We start from the raw sequence: 22,556 nt of genomic DNA, 5'->3' as shown, positions 1-22,556 counted from the left end.
AGTGTATTACTTTTGTTTCTATTTTGAAAAAAAACAGCTCTTAGTTTTATCGATTTTCTCTATTGTTTTTCTGTTCTCTATTTTCTCTATTTTATCTACTTTTTCTGTTCTCTATTCTAGCTACTTTATCTTTATTATTTTCTCCTGTCTGCTAACTTGGGCTTAATTTGTAGCTCTTTCTAGGTCCTGGAGGTGTAAAGTTTAGTTATTTATTTGAAATCTTTCTAATTTCTTAATATATACATTTGTTGTTAAATCTTTCCTCTTAGAACCGCTTGCAACATTCTTTATGATTTGATATGCTTTATTTTCACTTTCATTTGTTTTGTGATAATTTTTCAATTTATTTTTTATTTCTTCTATGACCTACTGGTTGTTCGAAATTGTGTTGTTTGGTTTTCACATATTTGTGGATTTTCCAGCTCTCTACTGTTGTCAATTTCTAGTTTTACACAATTGTGTTCAGAAAAGACAATTGGTATAATTTCTGTCTTGTCAAATTTGCTAAGGTTTGTTTTGTGTCCTATTATATGATTTATCAGGGAGGATATCCTTGTGCACTTGAGAAGAATGTGTATTCTGCTGTCGTTAGATGAAATGTTTTATATATGTCTGTTAAGTTCATTTGGTCTAAAGCACAGTTCGATTCAAATGTTTCCATGTTGATTTTCTGCTTGATCTATCCATTACCAACAGTGGGATATTGGGATCCCCTCCTCTTATTGTGTCGTTATCTATAATCTCTTTTCCCCTTCAGATCTGTTAGTATTTCTTTAATATACTTAGGTGCTCCAATGTTGGGTGTATATATATTTACAATTGCTATATTTTTTTTTTATTTATTGACCCCTTTATCATCACATAATGACCTTCTTTATCTTTTGCAACTGTTTTTGGCTTGAAGTCTATTTGGTCTGATATAAATATGACTACTCCAGATATCTTTTGGTTTCCACTTGCATAGAATATCTTTTTCCATCCCTTCACTTTGAGCCTATGTGTATCTTTAGAGCTGAAATGAGTTACCTGTAGGCAGCATATAGTCGGGTCTTATTTTTGTTCATGCAGCCACTCTGTACCTTTTTATTGGCAAATTCAATCCACTTACATTTAGAGTGATTGTTGATATGTAAGGACCTACTGCTGACATTCTACCGTTTGCCTTCTTGTTATTTTGTATCTCCATTGCTTAATCTTTTCCCCTCTGTTTCTGCCTATCTTTTAAAATTTGTGGTTTTCAATGGTGATAATCTCTGCTCCCTCTTCTTTTATGTTTCATAAATCTCCCCTAGATTGTTGCTTTGTGCTTACCATGAGCCTTACATAACAGATCTCAGCCGAAACAGTCCATTTTATGCTGATAGCGATTTATATTTGTTCGCTTATAAAAGCTCCACACTTTTACTTCTCCCCTTTTACATTTTCGATGTTATAATTTACCTTTCTATGCTGTGAATTTGTTAACAAATTATAGTGGCTATAGTTATTGTTGACTCTTTTCCTTTATCCTCTAAACTTTATAGGATCGTTAAATGGTTAACACACCATTCTAAAAGTACATGGTGGGGAGAGGGGGAATCCTCAAGTGGGGCATACCGAGGGGGCTGTGGGTGGACCTCTTGCTGAAGTCCCAAGCAGGCAGCAGGAAATGTGTTTCTTCAATGCCCTTTGATATTCTGTTGCCTCCTTGCCTTTCCTCTCCCTCCCCTAGGGAAGTCTCTCTTCAGGAATCTGGGTGCTGCTAGAGGGAAATAGGTCCCTCCAACTGCAGTGAGCACACCCGGGGCAGCTAGGCGGTCACCCAGCACTTTTGCTTTCCACCTCCTCTGCCAGAAAGGTCACCGCTGATGCTGGCAAAGCCCAGCACCTTCCAGTGTCGACCTGAGGAGAAGAGGCCACTTGGCAAGTTCCTTCCTCTCCTCTGCTTCCAAACACATCTCTATCCCACTTTGATAGGATGCCAGATTCTCCTGTCAAGCAGGCTGGGCCTCCATAAATTCTCTTTTGCTCATGGATATCCACCCAGCTTTGCACTCTCCAGGTTCCCTTTTTTCTCAGTTGTGGTGGTGGCAGAAGTGGGTGGGTCAGGCTCACAGATGCCCGTGGATTTGCAGCTCCCACTGAAGTCTTTTCCATCCACTTTCAGGTGCACCGATGGTTCGAACCTCGTAGGTGTCCTCGTATAATGTGCAGAAGCCCTTTTGTTCAATTACGATGTCCTATTCTTTGTTGATCAAAAGCGGAAAAAGGAAGAACCGATGCAGCCAGCTGCTGCCATCACCCTACCTCGCTTTATGCTATGGATTTAAGGGCTCCTTTCAGCATTTCTTGCCAGACAGGTCCAGTGGTGATGTCTGCAAGTCTCTACTTTTCCTTCATATCTGAAGGATAACTTGGCCAAATAGAGGATTTGGAGGGGCAATTTTTATCTTTCAGCACTCGGATATGTCATTTTACTCTCTTTTCACCTGTATAGTTTCTGCTAAGAAATTTGCTGGGAGCCTAATGGGGGTTCCTTTGTAGGTTACACTTATTTTTCCCCCTGGCTTTCTTTACGATTTTTCTTTCTTTTGATTTTTCATAGTTTTATTATAACATGTCTGTCTTGAAGAAGGCCTTTTGGCATTGAAATAATAGGGTGAACTGTTAGTTTCTTGAATATGATTGTCCAAGCCTTTCCCCAGGTTTGGGGTTTTTCAGCCAGTATCTCTTTAAATTTTCTGCCTCCTTCTCATCTCCTGAAGTCCAAGATTATGCCAATATTTGCCCTTTTGGTTGAGTCCCACAGATCATGCAGGCTTTCCTTGCTCATTTTTATTTTCTCTTTGTTCCTTTCTATGTTATTTCAAAATTGTTATTCTCTCAGTCATTTATTCTATCTGCTCTACAGATACTCTCCGGTGTATTCTCCATCTCATTTCTTAAATTCTTCATTTTGGAATTTGGTTCTTTATTATGGTTTAGTCTTTCGTAAAGAGTTTATTTGGTCATGTATTTTTTTCCTAATATTATTGAACTGTCTTTCTGAGTTTTCTTATAGCTCATTGAGTTTCTTCAATACAGCTATTTGGAGTTATCAGCTGGACTGCCGTTTTATAGCTTTGATCCAGTTGTTTGGAGAATGATTGATATCTTTTGGAGGCGGCAAATTTCCTTGATTTTTTAAGTTTCTTGTATTTTTGTATTGCTATTTTCACATTAGAAGTATCTTTGCTGGTTATCTTGACACGCGGTACTGCGACTTGGTGTTTTTTAGGTTTGTTACAGGTAGGCCTACTTCACTCTTCTTGCGCCCTCTTGTGGCGGAACTTTTAAGCTTTTGTGAGTTCTCGTTCTCCAAACTGACTATGCCGGCTGCTGGAAACTCCACTTTTGTTTTCCAGAAGGTGGCGATGTAGCTCCAGTTCGTGGTGTCTTTCTTGCAAAAAGACCCTAGTTTTTATGAAACTCCATTTCATGTGAACACTCCAATTACCTGACCTCCTACCGCGGCCGTGCCCATGAGTGTGCACAAGGAGCTGGCTGCAGAGTGGGGTAGGTGTGAGTGTAGCGTTCCGCTATTGAGGGTACCAAGGACCCATTGGGGACATCCTCCAGTGGAATAGTCCCAGAGGCTGTGGGTGGACTTCCTGCAGAAGGCCTGGAGCAGGCAGCAGGAACCACATTCCTCTGATGCCATTTGCTGTTCCTATCTGCTTCTTTCACTTCCTCCTCCTTCCCCCAGTCGTGGAGGTCCCACCTCACCGCTCAGTATGATGCTGTGTAGGAAGGGGTCTCTCCAGCCATGACTGGCACAACTGGAGTAGCTGGGCACTCACTCGGTGCTTTCTACCTCCCCCACAAGAGAGGTCACCACTTTCCACTTCCTCCGTGGCAGAGGTCGCTGCTGCTGGACACCTTAGCCCTGTCCAGTGTTGCCTTGTGGGGAGGTGGGGGTAGGCCAGGTGGAGTTCATTCCTCTCTCCAGCACCCAAACTCATCCCTTTTCTGCTCCAGGGGCTACTGGAATCTCCCCTCAGGTTAACTGAACTTCTACAAATTCTGTCTCTCCCCAAGTCGTGGAGGTCCAGCCTCAACACTGGCTGCTGCAGGACAGAGATGGGTTTCTCCACCAGCCTCTGCATAAGGGCGAAGCCACGCACTGAGAAGTCGCCATCAGCTAGTTCAGCTCCATGTTTTGCTGCCTTGACAGAGGTGTGGCACTAGCAAAGTTCCTCTTATGCTCTCCAATGCATCCAAACTTGTTTGGGTTTTGTTTTGTTTTGTTTTGTTTTGTTTTGTTTTTTCTCCAACAGAATGTTGAAATCTCTCCTCAGGAAACCCGGACTTCTGCAGAGGCTCACTTGTCCGTGGGTGTCTGCCCAGGTCAGCACTCTTCAGGTGTTCCAGACCACAGGCAGCAGGGACTGAGGCTGGCTCACAGGCTTCTGCCATTTCCACAGCAGATACCAAGATCTGTCTGCCCATTGCCTGATGCACAGGTGAGCAGGATTCCTCCTGGGTCCCTTGGAGTTCAGTGTTCTGTGGGTTCCACAACTTCCACAGAGGCACTTTTGTTCACTGATGGATGTCGGATTTTAGTTGTTAAATGGGGGCCCAAATGAGAGAGATTTTATGCCACGATGATGCTGACCTCACTCCCCGCCTCCAGGTTTTCACTACTTGCTCCCATAGGGTAAGCAAGTCTGGGCCAGACCTGCTCCCTGGACGGGAGGGCCATTTCTTCCTTCTCCACTCTGAGCTGTTTGATGGATAAGTAACTCAAGGACTCAGTGGGGGTCTGGCCATTTATCTCTCTCTCCTTCCTTTCCAACAATCTGTGCTGATTCCGTAATTTATCTTTGGGAGAAAAATTTATCTGTTAGGACTTGAGCATAAACTATGTGTTTTAATTCAACTTTTGCCAGACGTTTTTGCCAGACCTTGTTATTAATAGAGAGATACTGTGGTTCCCACTCAGCTACCATTCTTTACATAGAGCTTCTTTGGAACTTAATTAAAGAAGCTTGCTGAATGGCGTGGAAGAATGTAGGCATCCGCTGGCCCTAAAGCAGGATCCTTTTATTAACACAGTACTTCACATGAAATCCCTATCATTTTAGGCTTAACTTAAGTTTGAATTCTGGATACCCAATTCACTAGCTATCTGTGCATTTGAAAGGAGATTTAAATTTACTTATTGTAGTTCGTGCCTCTTAATATAGATTTAAAATTCCAAAGGAGGATTTTAAAGAATTTTTGTATGTGGGAAGCTACTGTACTCATCACAATAATCACTTTCTTCTGGTTGCAAGTAACGGAGACAGACTACAGCAATCTCAAAGGTAAGCCTGTTGATAATAGAAACTATTGTACAACTGGTCTAATCAATAGCCATGAGAAACCAAAGCAGTTTATCATTTCATCTCTTCATCTCTCTCATGGGCAATATGCTTCTCTTTCCTCATCTGCTGCATTCTTCTCTCTATGTACCAGCTGGTTTCTTTTGCTTACTCTGAAATGCGTATAGATAGATGCGTATAGATAGACTCTCTCCCTCTCGCTCTCTCATGCGAGCACGCACATCATAATCTTTTCACTTTAGTGTCTGCAGTTAATTGACCTTTTTTCTCAAGCATTTTTGTTTACCAATTCTCAAGTTCCACGATAAAAATACAAGAAATCGAGGTCATCTTTCGAAGTCAAGCTCCAGGTACCGAGAGTCAGAAAATCCAGGGAGGAGGAAGCTGCGGTCCTGGATGCGGTTCATGGCTGCTCGGGCAGAGGGGCTTCGCACAGATGCTAAAAACATGTCTCAATCGTGTTTTATGCTTACACGTTTGTGCACTATTAACGTAAAAATATTAAGTTGTAGAAGAGGGGAATCTTCTTATTCAATTCTTGTGCATAAAAAGAAACACATCCTTCACGACTGTTTTAGATATCTTTTGCTGCATAACAAATTACCCCCAAACTTAGTGGCTTATTAATAAAACAAAGTATTACTCATAATTTCTGTATATTGAGAATTCAAATACGGCTTACCTGGATTTTCTGCTTCAGGGTCTCTCACAGTCTGTAATCTAAGATTCAGCTGTCACTGTAGTCATCACAAGGCTCAGCTGGGGAAGGACTCACTCCCTAGCTCCACATAGGGCTGCTGTCAATACCAAGGTCCTTGTAGGTTGTTAGACTGAGAGCCTCGATTCATCGCCTTTGCCTGGAGCAACCCTCAATTTCTTGCCATGTAGACCTTTGCATAGGGAAGTTCACAGCATGGCAGCTGGCTTCATTAATGTGAACAAGCAAAAAGGCAAGGGCAAGAGGGTCACGGTCTTTTATAATCTAATCATGGAAGGGACATCCCGTCATTTTTGTCTGCATTCTATTGATTAGAAGCAATACACTAGGTCTAGCCCACACTCAAGGGGAGAGAATTATACAAGAGCTTGAATGTCAAGAGGTGGGGGTCACTGAAGGACATCTTAGAAGGCTACTTAATGACAGTCCACCCTCTGGCCTACAATAGTTCACATCTCTCACACATGAAAATATATTCCTGCGTTCTCTCTAAGTCTAATCTCATTAAAAGAAGAAGCACTTATTTGGGCCCCTTTCTCTTCAAATTGGATAGGTTTGTTTTAAAAGAGAAATTTCTGTTCTTGGAATGAGTTGAGAAGTTATTGTGTAATATCACTTATAAGCAGAGAAATTAACGCTCATTAAACTGAAAACGTTGACCAAATACGACCAAAATAAGGCTAATATCGCCATCCTTCCTTTATACCTTTCCTTCTTTTGCTGATCAAAGAAAACCCAACTTTTATGTCTTTAGTCCTCATTTTAGAATCTAAGACACCCACAGGAAACCAACAGAAGACTAACAATGAAAGAAACACTGACTCTGGCTACTCACTGGGGCATCAGAATTGCCCATTCAGAGATTCTGCATTTAGTATTGCATCTTTGGGTCAGCCCTTGGCTATACCCACCATACTGCGAGCACTGTAATAGTACTAGGTGAGGTACAATATGAAGGAAAAGTTGGGCAAAACTATGCATTTTAAGTGCCACAGAAAGGATGCCTGCTGTGAGCCTCATGTGGACTAAATAATTGGGAGCTCAGTGATAACAGGGATGGGATTGAGAAGGTTTCAGAGAGATGAAAATAGAAACAAGGCTTGAAGAATGAATCAAAATTAAGTGAAGCAGATGAAGGAACATTATATGCAGCTGGACTGCGGCTGCAGAGAGAAAAGGGAATCGTAGAAGATAGATGGGAGTGGATATGACCCGATTAGGGGCGAGATCTTCGTAAATTAGGCTCAGGAATATGGATGGACAGCAGATATAGTGTGTGAATGGATGAGCGACAATGTCTCTCTCATCCTTGAATCCCCTAGTATTTCGTTCTAAACTTTGCACACTATAGACTTTAATAAATTGATTTGTACTGAATCGAAGCGAAGCAATGCCTCCTGAACTAAGTATCGAAAGAAGACCTAGTACAAGGTTTTCTGTGCTTCTAACCTACTTGTGACCTGCGTCAAGTTTCTTCCGGACTCTGGCTCTTGCCTGTGAAATGGCGCCATTGGATGAAATGAGCCCCGTAGTTAAAAGAGCAACACAACAAGCTGAGAATCACACAGTGCTCTTGACTCCACATCTCCTTTTCTGCAACATGATATGACTCACCACAAATAGTCTTGAGGCAAGATAACTTAGGAACGATTGGTTGGCATGTTGAAAGCAATTAGAAGAGCCCTGAAATATCACTGGTAAGTGTATATCAGCCCCAGGGGTAGCGATGTGTTTACAATTTTTTTTTTAATCTGATACTCAGGCTTTTGTTATCTCTACATCTATGCTCTGAGATTCTTTTTTTCCTGGCCAGATTTAATTTTTTGAGTGTTAACAGAAGCTAAAACACCATATGGAAAATTGCCCAATCCTTCTCGATTTCAGACTTCAGAGTTCTAAATAAAATTAAGGTTGTCACTATATGTTTCTTTCTCTGGTTTTCTACTCCTCAGATCCAGGTCAAAAGCAAAGGGCGGATTCTGTAAATGTTAATGAGATTAACTGAATAACAGTTCACTATTTCCTCTCCTAATTAAGAATCAAGATGTTTCAGGAGATTGGGCGAGGACTTTTTTGAACTGATGATTGTAAACCAAAAGATTTAAAACCACTGAGATTTACTCACATGTTCCTTTATAATTTGCATTTTTTCATGTACATGATCTAATTCGGACTGAGGAGTTGAGTAACCAAGGGAACTTTACAATTTAAAGCAGACATCTACGGTATTTTTTCTGGAAGGCGTTAATTATAGCCTTTGCCACTCCAGGTCCTGGGGCACAGGGAATAAGGGGGCAAGCAACACAATCCCGAAATTGGTAACGGTTGAGTTTGTGGTTTTCTCTCCTTTTACTCTAAGGACCCTTTTCCCCATTTAGCAATGCTGCATCTTCCAAGGCCCTAAGCAAATCTAATTTTGTAGTGTTAATCAAGGCATTTCTTTGTGGACATTTAAGGGCCTTAAAATTGGGAAGAGAGTTCCCATGAGGCTGTAAGTCACACAGGCTATGCAATTAGACAGTAAATAACATGTATTGATAATGATTCTACAATGAACAGCGGCTGTGGAAGATACAGAGAAATAAATATAAGCTCTGATCCTCGCTCTTAAGGAACTTTCAGTCTAGTTGAAACAGACACAGGCATATAGTAATAAGATGCTGAAAATGAAACTCCCCCAATGAATAATATAGACAATAAAGGTCTTAGGCGTTTGGAAGTGGGAGGAATCACTTCTATAGTGAGACTCAGGGTGGCTTCAGAGAGTTGTGTCTTCCTGCACACCACCAAGACCTTGAAACAAAACTGGGATGCTGCGCTGTTTGAACAGGTGGACCCCAAGCAAGGTAATGGTAGTGTTGATAAGGATTTCATATAGAAAGATTAATGCAAAGCAAAAGGGCCAGGTCAGAAAGAGACAAGATTTATGGAGAACATTCTTAGCTAGAACACAAGAACTACTTGGTTTTACCTCAGGAAATATGACTCGGCACAGTTGGGGTGGCATTTTGAAATAAACAAACAGAAAAAAAACCAGTTCAGCCAAAATCAGGGAACACAAACTGGATCCCTGGTTCTTAAAAAATTATGGAACAGAAATATTTCCATTTGTTCTCCTGCAATTAGTAAGGAGAACAGAGTATTTTCTATTTTAGCTCTCACTGCATCTATAATTTAGAACCAGACAGGAACGGTGGCAGAAGTGCTGGGTTTTCATAAATTCTTGTCTTGGGCATCAGGGAACTGAATTAGATGATGCCATTTGGGACTGACTTATTTAAGAGTACGATCGATCATCCTATCTTCTTTTTTGTGCTTCATTTTTGTGTACGTGTAGGAGGGATGAGGGTGGCTACTATTTGTCTGTTGTATTCTAGTGATCCAGCAAAGGCAAGTAATCATTACTATATTGCAGCACCTAAATATAAAAAGCAAATATTAACAAAACCAAAGGAAAAATAGACAGCAATACAAAAATAGTAAGGGCCTTCAATACCCCACTTTGAATAATAGATAGACTATTCACCCGAAATCAATATGGAGACAGAAGTCTTATATAACACTATAGATTAAATGGGCCTAAAAAAGATGTATATACCATTCCATGCAAAAGCAGAACATACATCCTTCTCAAGTGTACACACACCATTCTCCATGATAGATCATATATTGGGCCACAAAACAAGTCTTAACAAATTTATCAAGCACCTTTTCTTACCACAGCTGTGTAAAACTAGAAATCAAAAACAGAAGGAAAGCTGGAAAATGCACAAATACATGAAAATTAAACAACATATTCCTGAACAACCAATGTGTCAAAAAAATGAAGCAAAAGCAAAATAAAAATCTTTACAAAAAGAAAGTAGAAACATCACTAACCAAAACTTATTAAATGCAGCAAATGCAGTTCAAAGATGAAAGTTAATAGCTTTAAATCCTACATTAAGAAAAAAGACCTAAGTAATGTCAGAATCGTGGAGGCATAAGTTCTTCCTCTTTTCTCTCCTTTTTTGAACAACAACTCATTAGCTATCAATAACCAAAGAAAAGTGCCTGCCACACCTTACACCAAGGGACCTGAGAGGATTCTTGCACACTTGTTCATCAGAAAATAAACAAGACTTCGGGATGGGCTGAGGAGCCAAGGGAATCGATGCCCGGCCCCGCTCCCACTTGCTGTGATGGGCGGTAGAGGAGGAGACGGGAAGGTGGGCCCCTGGCTTGTGCAAACCTGAGCAGATACCCACGGGCGAGAGAAAATTTGTACAAGTCCAGCCTGCCTGAGGGGAGAATCCAGCAAACCATAGGGATATTTGGAGGGTGGGGGTGGGGCAGGATTGAGAAGATTGGAAACAGAGCAAAGGGAGAAACTTGGCAGAGCCACACCCACCCCAGGGAAACATTGTAGGAGGCTAAACTGGTGGCCGCAGAAGAGGTGGGAAGCTCCTTCAGAAGAGGTGGAAAGTGCAAGTGGTGATGACGGCCGCACTACCAGGTTGCCAGTGGAGAAACCTGTTTCTCTCTCGCAGCACCTGGATTTATGAGGAGGGACCTTCATGGCTGGGGGAAGAGAGGTGAAAGAGACGGAAGCAGACAAAAATATATAGTAAAGAATGTGGTTCCTGATGTTCACTTCAGGTCTTCCACAGGAAGTCTGCCCACAAGCCTCTGGGAGTGCCCCACTCAAGGATCTCCCCACTTGACCCAGTGGAACCCCCATGTGCTAAACCTGACCTCCCGCTACTTGTGAGTGCACTGTACCGCATAAATAAGAACAAGCTCCAGTAGACAGGGAGTGTGCTAGGAAAAGTGCAAGGTCCCTGGGCAAAGGAAAAAGCACAAGCTGGAGCTATAGTGCCACCTTCCGGACTACAAGTGAAAGTTTCTAAACTTTCAACCTGCTAAATTCTAAGAACAAAAAAAGACATAAAAGCTTAGTTAAGGAAGTATATGCTACTAAATGTGAATGCAGAAGCACTCTGCTGAAAACACTATAAAAAAATCAAAGAAATTTGGTATAAAAAAATGATAATTCTTCAGCAACCAAACTCAAAGTCACAGAATATTGTGATCGAAATGATAAAGAATGCAAAACATTTGTTATGAAGCAATTAAATAAGCTACCAAAAAAAGAAGTCAGAAAGGAAATTTACTGAACTCGGAAATAAAATGGATGAACAGAAGGAGTTCTTTACCAAAAAGAATAAAATTATAAAAAAGAACCAAACAGATATTCTGGAGCTGAAGAATTCAGTAAATGAAAAGAGTGCAATAGAGAGCATCTGTATCAGGGAGGACCAGATGGAAGACAGAATAACTTGGAGGACAGGAATATATAAGTAATAACTTTATGAGAAAGAGAGAGAAGCAAGGTTTTAAAAGAGTGAAGAAAGGCTATGAGAGCCCTTAGATTTGACCAGAAGACAAATATTGGAATTAATTGAGGTTCTAGAAAGAGAAGAGAGGGTGAAGAAAACTTCACTGCATTACAGAGTGGGTATCACGTTCATTCACCGAAGTGACGCTGAACACATACATGTTGCAATTGTTGGTTAAAAACTTTTTTATAAATGTGTTTGCAAACACTTTACTGTGCATGCATTACAGAGTGATATTACTTTAAATTACGGAAATAACATGTAAAGAACGAATCCTGCAAGTAGCTCTTAAAAACGACTCTAAAAAAATGTTCTTAAACAATTCACTACATGCGTTACAGAGTGGGTATCACCTCCATTTCTGGAAATAACACCGCCGAACACATCTTGCAAGTAGCTTATTCAACATCGTTATTAAATGTGTTCTTAAAAACTTCACGGCATGCATTAAAAATGGATGTCACTTCCAGTCACTGAAATAACACTTGTTGACGTCATCTCATAAGTTGCTTGTTTAAAACAACTTCATAACAGTTGTTCTTAAACATGTCATGCCATACATTATGTCACTGAAATAAAACTGTGCTGAATGCATGTCCAAGCAGCTTGGTAGACACATCTTTATAATAAGTTTTAAAATCACTACATGCATTACAGATTGGGTATCACTTTCACTCTCCAAATAACACTCTTCTAAATGCAATTGCCAATTACCTTGTTAGAAACGTCTTTATAAATGTGTTCTTCAACGTATCACTACATACATTAAAGAATGAGTATAAGTTCCAGTGAAAAAAGCAACACTGTGCTTAACTCCTCTTTCAATTAGCTTGTTACATCTTTATTAAATAAATTCTTGAAAACTTCACTACGTGCATTATAGAGTGGGTGTCACTTCCATGCACTAAAATAATACTGCTGAATGCATCTTGCAAGTAGTTTGTAGGAACATCATTATAATAACTATTTGAATCACTTCACTACCTTCATTAAGAGTGGGTATCACCTTAATTTGCTGAAAATTTCTGTCTCGTATGCATACTACAAGTAACCTGATCAAAACAGTTTTTATAAAAAGTATTCTTAAACACTTCACTACATGCATTACAGAATGTCTATTATACCAAGTCACTAAAATAACTGTGCTGAACGCATTGTAAGGTAGATTGTTAGAAACATATGAAATGTGTGGTGTTTTTTTTTAATTCACTATGTGCATTACAGAGAGGTATCACTTTCATTCACTGAAATAGCTATGTGCTGAACCCATCATCCAAGTAGATCGTTAGAAACATCTTTTAAGATGCGTTATTAAACAACCTTACTACACGTAATACTTGCACTTCCTGAAATAACACTATGCTGAACGCTACTTGCCATTAGCTTGTTAGAAACATCTACATTAAATGTGTTCTTAAGCACTTCACTATCTGCATTACAGAGTGGGTATCTGTTCCATTCACTGAAGTAACACTCTCTTGAATTCATCTTGCAAGTATATTTTTAAAAACATCTTTATTAAACGCCTGCTTAACACATTACTACATGTATTAAAGGGTAGGCATCACTTCCATTCATTAAAATAACACCATTTCAAATGTATGTTTCAAGCAGCTTTTGAGCAGCGTTTTAATTAAATGTGTTCTGAAACTTGTCCCTGGTGCTTCCTCCTCTGCCATTTTCTGTGACATCACTCCTATGTCTTAAAACTATAGCTAGATCTTCTAAGAGAACTATGACAAGCACTGAGTCATATAAAACTGTCTACAGTATTTATCAATATTTATCAAAATTCATTAACACAGTTGAAGGTCATAATAGTGTTTAAGCTAACAAACTCAACTAACTAATAAGCACATTTTGTGACACTTTAAAAAAGCCAAAAGAACCGAACAGGTATTGGGCTTAATTTATTTTTGTTCTATAAAATAAGCGTGATCCATTATTCTCTATAATGCCTACATCCTTGTGTGCAAGAGATTAGTATGAGCTTCGCCTACTTCCTCACATACTAACTTGATGACACAACCCCTGTAACTGTGGTAAATGTTCAAAGCTCTCTGGGATTGTTGTTATTCCATCATTTTAGCATCATTTGCACTTTTCTCACATAGGGATAAGATTGAAAGCTGAATCCATGTAAAATAAGTAGGTGATGATCAGTAATGATACATCATTTTTAATATGCCATAGCTAGATAACTATCTTGTAGAAGCATCTGGATTCAGGCATGGCAGAACTGTCTGAAATGATATGCTACATTTGTTGGGGTCAAGAAATAAAGTTCTCATACAGTTTTGTACAGTGGCAAATGACTAATTTTGTGAAAGACACGTTAAATTTTTTCTTAAGAAAACATTTTTCAAAGTTTATACAAAAACGTACTAAGTATCTGATCTTGAAACATTGTTAACCTCTTCACTAAAATTGGCACAAGAAAAATCTTGCTGTGATTCATAGACTTGCATACACAGAGAACTTCTCTTAGTCATCCCAACGAGGATATTGGAGCATATGCTTCATTTGTTCAAATCTTTTTTCTCAATCTCTCATCCCGACTTCAGCCGGCACATATTCCGACGTTTTTATAGAAAAATGTTGTATTCCAAGACAATTTCCACAGCATCATTAACAAATAATGTATTAGAAAGAAACGAATTTTATAGGCAACTAAAATGCTCCTTTAAACACACACACAAAATTTTTATCTTAACCTAAAATGTATCCCATGTATTTCTACCTTGGCAGAAAAAAATATATATGCAATATTAAGGCAGAAAAATAGCTTTAATTTCATGAGGTTCTCACCAGTAAGGCTGTCTATGGGTGAGGAATCTGAGCACAGCTAGTGAGGCATCCAGACCCCATTCTCTATCTCCACTTATCACAGTGAGTATCTGTTTAATTCAATGATGCACTTAAGAGATCATGAGTTGCCTCCTGCTATTTAGACTCAAATAGTATGCTTCTGAGTTTTCACTTTTTAAATGGCTTTTCTATTTTTCCTCTGTCAGGCATCACGTGTGCCTGTTTTTGTTTCCTTTCTCTTTAGCTGGGGCTGGAAAATCAAATGACTGAGCTTAAAATAATTATTTTTTAAATAAATAAAAATAAAGTTATCCTAGTAATACTTTTTTTACATTTATTTTGCCCACCAGACCAAAATATTTCTTCATTTAGTATCTTCATTGATCATGTGGTATGATTTTTTAGGTTTCTGGAAAGGCAAACAAACTCCTGCCATTACCATATCGACAGTGCTTTAAGACACAAAAGGTAAAAACTTCAACATATTTGACTAAGTTGCTTTTCAGCTCAGCAACAGATTAATACCAATGTTTAGACTGCAGAGAGTATCAAAAAAGGTAATGTGTACTTGTACTGCCAAATATTTTTCTGTTACTACCCACTTCTCTAGTATCTCCTAATGATGCGTAGTTCCCTCAGAAGGCATCCTTATTGCCAACTTTAAAGTGACCATGCTGTCATCTTCAAAGGAAAACAGGAATGTTATGGTCACCATCTACCTTAAGTCACTGTCACCCACCAATCGGCAGGCATATATTCCTACCTTTTTATAGAAAAATGTTGTATTCCAAGACATTTTCCACAGCATCATTAACAAATAAGGTATTGTAAAGAAACCAATTTTATAGGCAACTGAAATACTCCTTTAAACGCAAAACATCTTCTGACATATTGAAAACAGCTCCTGGCCCCCTTGTGGGGTTATAGAGAAATGAGTTTAAAAACTGTTTTTTGAATCGTTTGGCTCATTAACGACACTTTTCCAGAGTGTACGCAGGTATTTAGTGGTTCAAGGATAAAGTACTGGATTAAGTCTGGATTTACTTCTAGTTATCTGTCAATGACTCCCTGGATCTCTTAATGCCTCCGTTTCTCCATTCTCTAGTTTCTTTTTTCATTTGTACCTGAAGTTCCTGGGGGGAAAAGGTATTATAAAAAGTACAGCCAACATGCATGAAGAAAAATTATGAGAAATTATAAAAAAAATGTGGCCTTTAAAAATGAAGAACTCCTATGTATAAATTGTTCTGATCAAAAGTGTTAATGCCTGTATGTTTGTAAAAAATATATACACAAACATGAACCTGGCTTGGTTGCCGTCCCATTGAGAGCCTCAAAAAGTTGAATAAAAATTCCATTTGAAAACCTTATGTCGTTTTATGGGTGCCGTGGGTCTGGTTTATGACTCTAATCCAGGAGTCAGCATTGACACCTGAGCGCCCAAGGACAGCCAAAGTGAACCTTCTCTGCAGTCCAATTTCTGTTCTCAACTCTGGTGCATTTATTCTATTCCGTATAGGAAAAGCCGTGTACCGATTTGTGCTGTCTGTCAATCAGTTGATATTTCTTAAATACAGATGCCATTCTCTGTGGAAAAGAATAAATAGCTGTTAATAGTTTATTAAGCACGTGAGTCTAATTCTCAGGCATGTTTAGCTCAAGGGTCGGCTCTTCTTTGCTGGGGAAACAAATCAGCCCTTCAGAACCTTATTAAAGGCTCCCGTTTGAGCGAAACGTCCTCTAGTGCGGAATTTCCCGCTGATGGCTGATCCGCTAACACGCCAGGCCTTCGATCCCCTCGTCCCCTCGTCGGACCCCAGACCCTCTGAAGTCTGGGCTGCAGGAGAGTGCGGGCAGTCTCGAGATCGCCCAAGCTGATCGCTGCTTCCCGGTGACCACACGACAGGGTGCTGGTCGGCGATACGGGTCCAGGGCTAATATTGGGTGGCAGGTCCCCCAAACTCTGGCCTTGGGATCCCAGTCCCGACGCACGCCCTCGGCCCCCAGGGTCTCTCCTGCACTGTGAAAGGGGGACTCGCCAGCGATCGTGGGCTGTGGCGGGGAGGGGTGGTGGCAGGACGAGGAGCTTCAGGGGCTCGGGGAGGGGGCAAGCAGCGACTGAACCGAGGGGGTGGAGCTGAAGGTAAGGGGTGATCCTGGGGGCGACGGCGGCCTAGTTCTCGGCCTAGGTGGGGGTCGGCGGTGGATCCGTGGCGGGTGCGGGATGCGCTGGGAGGAGGAGGTAGCCGGAGGCCCCGGGTGGCCCCTGCTGCACAGAACCTGAGAGGGAGGGGAGGCCGTGGGCCGTGGAAGCCCGCTTTCCCCGGGAGTCACCGCGGCGATAGACCCAGGCGCCTCCGGCCTCATCCTCAGGCTTTGGGAGCAGAGCAGGCAACCTCGGCAGGTGAAGGGGACTGTCCCGGGCAAGGTAGGCGGAGCGGCACACTCACCCCTCACGGGAGGAGGCGGGGCCTCAGGAAGGTGGGTGTGGCGAGGGCCGGGCGGCGAGGACGTCACTTAGGAAAAGATGATGGTCCTGAGCTAGGCGGAGATGAAACTAGGGAAGAGGCGTGTGGGAGGAGGGGCGAGTAGGACTGTGCCAAAGGGAGGGGTGGTAACGGGGGGACGGGGCTACGAGTGGTGAGATCCCGGGCGCGGTCAAGGGCCACAGGCGGGCGGCCGCTTCAGAACGGCGGACAGCGGACGGGCGGCGCTGTCCCGAGCACACCGTGTCGTCAAAGACAGTTTTCGGCACCTTCTAACGCAGTCTTTTCTGTTTGGGGAGGAATACAAGTCTTTTCAGCCTGTACAGGTGTCCTGTTGGGGCTGAGACGCTGGGCTATCTAACTACGGGCAGTAGCGGTTCACGCTGCCGGGATCGCGGGCGGAGGAGGCACGAGATGGGGCGGCGGCTCCGCGAGAGTCCGCTCAGATCCAGGGAAACGGGGAACATAGAGAGCCTGGAAAGCCTAATAGCGTGCTGGGAGAGGACCCGCGGTGTGGACACTGTGCACTGGTGGCGAAAGATGTCCACTGCAGGCGGAGTTCCTCTTGGCTCTTAGAACAGATTCACCGTTGGTTTCTTCCTGCTGGTAACAAAGATCCTAACATACTACATTCCCGGCATGGGCCTTACCTTCTAGTGTGGCTTAACATGCAAGGAGAGAGTAGGAGATGGTGCCGTTTTTCAGCTGGGGCCCAGACAGTACCTGTCAGGCCAACAGTTGTCTGGGAGTAATGAAATGATTACATGGAAAAGAACTGTTGGCACAGCCTTTTCTGGACTCACACATCCCTTTCAAATTATTCAACCACTATTATCCTTTGTTTTGTCTTGTTTTGGTTTTGACAGTCACATTCTCCATACACATGTCTCTTAACCTTTTCTTAAATGCATGATTCTGATGGACTCCTGGTTTAGATTTTCTTCTGAGCATAAACACAAGTCACCAAGCGTTTAAATAACCGAAGCTGAATACAGTTAAGAGTGAAACAGAACTGCCAGAGTTCTTTCCCCAGGTGGTGATCCGGCGCCTTCCTCTCAGCCTCACCAAGGAACAGCTGGAGGAGCAGCTCCACCCACTACCTGCACATGATTACTTTGAGTTCTTTACTGCGGATCTCAGGTGAGAAGCTGTTTACCAACCTTAAGAAGCCGAGATGTGTTGTCACTTGCCGGCAAATCGTAGGTAATAGAAGCCATCTCCATTTCCATCTTCTTTCCCACATGTACCCAGAAATCAGTACAGACCTTTATTTCTGCAAGTATTTCTAAGGAGGCAGATCCTTAAATTTCTCTAAAATATATTTGAACTATGCCTCTACTAGCATCACCATATCTAAAAAGAAAAATAGACCAATTAACAACATATTACTTAATTTTTGTATTTGGGGTATCAGTAAACCTTATTTCTTACAGCATTGAAAAGTAAACTGTATTAAGATATAACAAAGAAAAGTGAATAAGTAATAGCTGTATATAATCTGATGAATTTTCCCAAGAGAACACATCCATGTGACTGGCACAAGATAAAGAAACAGAATATCTCACACCCTAGAAGCTCCCTTGTGCTCCCTTCCATCACTAACACCCAGACTCTACCCTGCCCTTCTCAAGTTGTATCATTTTCAATTTCCTTTTACAACTTTGTAGTTAGATGACTCTGACAAAAATTCTTATCTCCAAATCTCCCTTTCATTAACAAAGAGACACCAGAACTCAAGTTAGACCATTAACAGGTGACAGGTCAGCTGTGATTTAGTGATCTTTAGTATGTTTTTGTTATTTTTATTTTTATTATTATCCTTTTTGTCTTCAATATCATGAGTTCTCATTTGTGGTAGCCATATAAACTTTACTGTTGAATAAGTACATTTAAGTGAAAAATGTCAGTCCATTCAATGAAAATACCACAAACAGGTAAATAAAGAGATGGTTAAAGAAAAATTTAGATCACTTCCAGATGACTAAGGTTTAGGAAAACTAGTACAGTTAAAGGGGGTCAGATGCTGGCCTCAGAGTGACTCAGACTGGAATCCCAGTCCTACCTTTTAACTGACTGCTCCCTCTGCAATGACCTAATTTCTCTGAGCCTCAGTGTTCTCATCTGTGAATAGGGTTGAAGTTCCTGCCAGTTAAGGAAATTGGTAGTTGTGAGATAGCAGAGAAAGATTTAGTTCTTCTGTAGATGCTGTAAAATGTGCTATAGTAAGTCATCTTAAAATACCTAAAAATGTTCTCTAAATCTCTAGTAAATAGTATTTTACAATATGGCATTGTCTTCTACGAATGCATCATAACTAGCTTGCACTGCAGCCATGATGCATGATTAGGCATGACCTTTGAATAACCTTGCCTTTGGTTTTCAATTCTGAGACCAGTTATTTTAGCTCTGGCTCTGTGCAGTAGAGAAAGTGATCTAAAGTGTCTTTACCACATCACTGAAAACATCTCAGTTAATGTTTTGTTTGTGCGCTTATTTGTTCGCTTTTGCTAAAGAATATCCAGAATGTTGTGATTTACTGAGAGATGATTCTCTGGCATAAAGGTTTTATCTGAATTAGTTTCCAGACAAAGAAAAAAATCGGCAAAATTAAAGAAGTCATGCATTTTAGTAACTATTTTCACTGTTATCTCTCATTTCAGTCTTTATCCTCATCTCTACTCAAGAGCATACATTAACTTTAGAAATCCTGGTGATATCCTTCTTTTTAGAGATCATATGATAGCTAGATCTTCATTGACAGTAAAGATTGGGTCACTGGCTTTTGAAACTCTTCATTACACTCTCTAAGTACATTAATCAAGTTTTGCTAGAATGTGATTTTTTATTTAGAAGTTTTATGATACTAATCTAAAATAATTTTGTAAATTTCGATTATGTGCTTACGTAAAAATTAAAATTATATATAAATCAAAGTGTTCCAGCAATTCTACGTAAGAGTGACAACCTATATGTATTATCATTGGAGAGTGAAGTTTTTCATATAAATGCATTTTCTGGATAAGTGAATTTTACTTTATGTCCCAAAACTAAATTACTTTACCAATAGATGATAGAAATTTTATGAAGTATGTTATTCACTTATATCTGTCTTCCTCAACAGAGTATGCTTCGTAACTATATCATTTCTGGATGACGCCATTGGGAGGGGATTATAATAATAAACATCAATTTTGATCCTGTTAAACTCATTGTCTGCTGAGAATATTATTTACCTCTACACTACATACTTCCAATTCTCTGTATTTTGGAGGTTCTGCTTTTGATTTTTTTTCTTTTCCTCCTTTCCTGTCAGACAGAATGTCAGCTGTTGAGTTCACTTCTATCAAGTCTGTACACTTTTAACTGCATATTGTTTTGTATACACCCCTCACCAGACAAACTCTTCCCACTCCTCTCCGCCCCTTCCCCACTACTGATGTTTTCTTCTCCTCCAGTGAGGGTCACAAACTAGAAATGATGGTTAGGGAGTGACTAGGCTGAGGCCAAGAGATTTTTCCTATGTGTAAAAGCAAGTTTAATGCTTGAACTCTTTGACATTGGTGTCAAATGCTTACTTTTTCATTAATTCAATCAAGTGCCTTTTTCCTTTCCTTTTTAAAAATTGTAGTAAAATACACATAAGATAAATTTACCATCTTATTCATCTTTAGGTGTAGAATTCAGCAATGTTAAGTATATTCACATTGTTGTGCAACCGATATCCAGAACTCTTCTTACAAAACTGAAACTCTGTACTCATTACACAACTTCTTATTTCTCCCTCTCTCCAGCTCCTGGCAACCACTCTTTTACTTTCTGTTTGTGTCTTTGACTACTCTAGATAGCTTACAGAAGTGGAATCACACAGTATGTGTCTCTTTGTGACTGGCTTATTTCGCTTAACATAATGTCTTCAAGGATCACCGATGTTGTAGCATGTGTCTTCCGGATAAATGAGAGTTGCAATGTCATAGTCCCCTGCTCATTCCTGACAAGTCTAAAAAGATTACTCAGTGGGTTTAGTACCAAGGTAGAACGTTCCATTTGTTGATTAAGCATATAGCAGATTCTCTTAGTGATCATTTCTATCTGTATGTTCTCCTCCTCCCACCACATAACAACAAGTTTCTACTAACTTTTATTCTAAATGTTTCTACTTGAAGCAAATCTTACCTTAATATTATTTACACTCTTTGAAAACTCCTCTTTTAGCCAACTATCTCTTCTAAGCAAAGTAATTTCCTTGAACTCATGTAACAGATTGATAATTGAATTAACCTTTTAAAATTAAAAAAATTTAAATGTACTAGGAAACCTAGTTAAAGATATTCCATAATACACTCTTTGGTTTGGAGAGATCTAGTTTATGAAGGTATAAATTGTATATGGTAAAATTCGCCATTCTAACACGTACAGTTTGATGTATTTACACATTCAAAATATGAGGAATCATTTCATTTAGTACATAATTGCCCTTCCTTTGTTTAAATGGGGAGTTTGACATGCTAAGGTTTCAGTTCCTTGAAAGTATAATTAAGTTATAGTTTAACAGTAACATTATCATTGCTATGCTCACTCCTTAACTAAGCTACATTATTTTTTAAAAAAGAGATATACTAGAATTTCATAATTTTTTTTTTAAATTTGTTTCCTGTTAAAAGCCTCCAATATCCTGCAGTGGTATAATTTGCTCTGTTCCCGAAGATAGCCACGAAGAAGGTAAAGAAAAAGATGCCAAAACTGGAAGCGTTGAAAATGACGAGCCCTTTCAAAGGCTGGATTACAAAACTACCAAATTAAATACATCGATCAAAAATAATTTTTCCTCCTATATATGGGGAGGAGTGTATTTATTCTATTTTTTTCTTTTTAAATTCACAGATCTAGAATATAAGAAGTTTTTAGAAACTTACTGTGTAGAGGAAGAAAAAACTTCTGCCAATCCCAAAACTCTTCTGGAAGACATAGAGGCAAAGATAAGATAACACATTGGTTTGTTTTGCTCATTTCTACTCTTTATTTTATTGAGATATGTATTTATAGAGTATGTATTAATATCTTCTTTTCATGATTATCCTAAAAATTGACACTTACGACAGGCTTGGCAGAAATGTAGACTATTTCTTAGTTTTGAGAAAAGGATGGCATGATGGCAGGTTGGGAAAATATTCTGAGCATCTGTTGGTGGAGATCCCCTGCGTTATCGGTTAGTAGTTTGTTTCAAAACTATGATGAACGAATAGTGGCAAAGACATTTGAGTGCTCTCTGCCTGGCTGCAACAGGGAAACATTATATCTCAAATATGAAGTCAGTCATCTTTGCAAAACAGTCACAGAAATGAGATGCTTGCTTGGCTTAAGTGAGGTCATCTCGCTGCTGTTTACAAAATATCAAGCCACTGAGCAAACTAAACAAGTGAATGGATAAACCCAGCCAGAGCACAGAATCTGGTTTGAGTCAGGCCTTCAACCCTGCACCTGCAGTGGTATATTTGAAAACTGGTTATCTCTGAGTAGCAATCCCCAAAAACTCAAGACTAGATGTGAAACACCTTTTTCTGTCATCACCACTCTGATTGGAGCTCCCGAACATACATGTAGTGTCTCCCTTCCTGTCTGTGCCAGGCCTCCCCTCATGACCCAGTTCTCCTTGCTCACCCCTTCTACACCTCTCCTCCCCATGTCTACCTCCTGCTCACCAATTAAGAATTATAGGACAATACACTGTTTATAATTTATCTTATTTTTTTATTGGTCCATCTCTCTCTACATCAACTCTCTTCCACTTTTGTCTCCACACCCTCTCAGCAGAATTATATTTTTG

At 40.1% G+C, this 22,556-nt stretch overlaps 1 pseudogene; it reads left to right on the top strand.

Annotated features, from left to right (window-relative positions):
• The first annotated feature begins 8,740 nt into the window (after positions 1–8,740).
• LOC111735414 lies at positions 8,741–22,334 on the top strand (annotated as a pseudogene).
• The last annotated feature ends 222 nt before the right edge of the window (positions 22,335–22,556 follow it).

This window comes from Pteropus vampyrus, unplaced genomic scaffold (assembly GCF_000151845.1).
Source record: "Pteropus vampyrus isolate Shadow unplaced genomic scaffold, Pvam_2.0 Scaffold1000000514, whole genome shotgun sequence".
NCBI lineage: Eukaryota > Metazoa > Chordata > Mammalia > Chiroptera > Pteropodidae > Pteropus > Pteropus vampyrus.
Note: the sequence above shows the minus strand (reverse complement) of the source record. Positions and strands in the feature narration are given on the sequence as shown.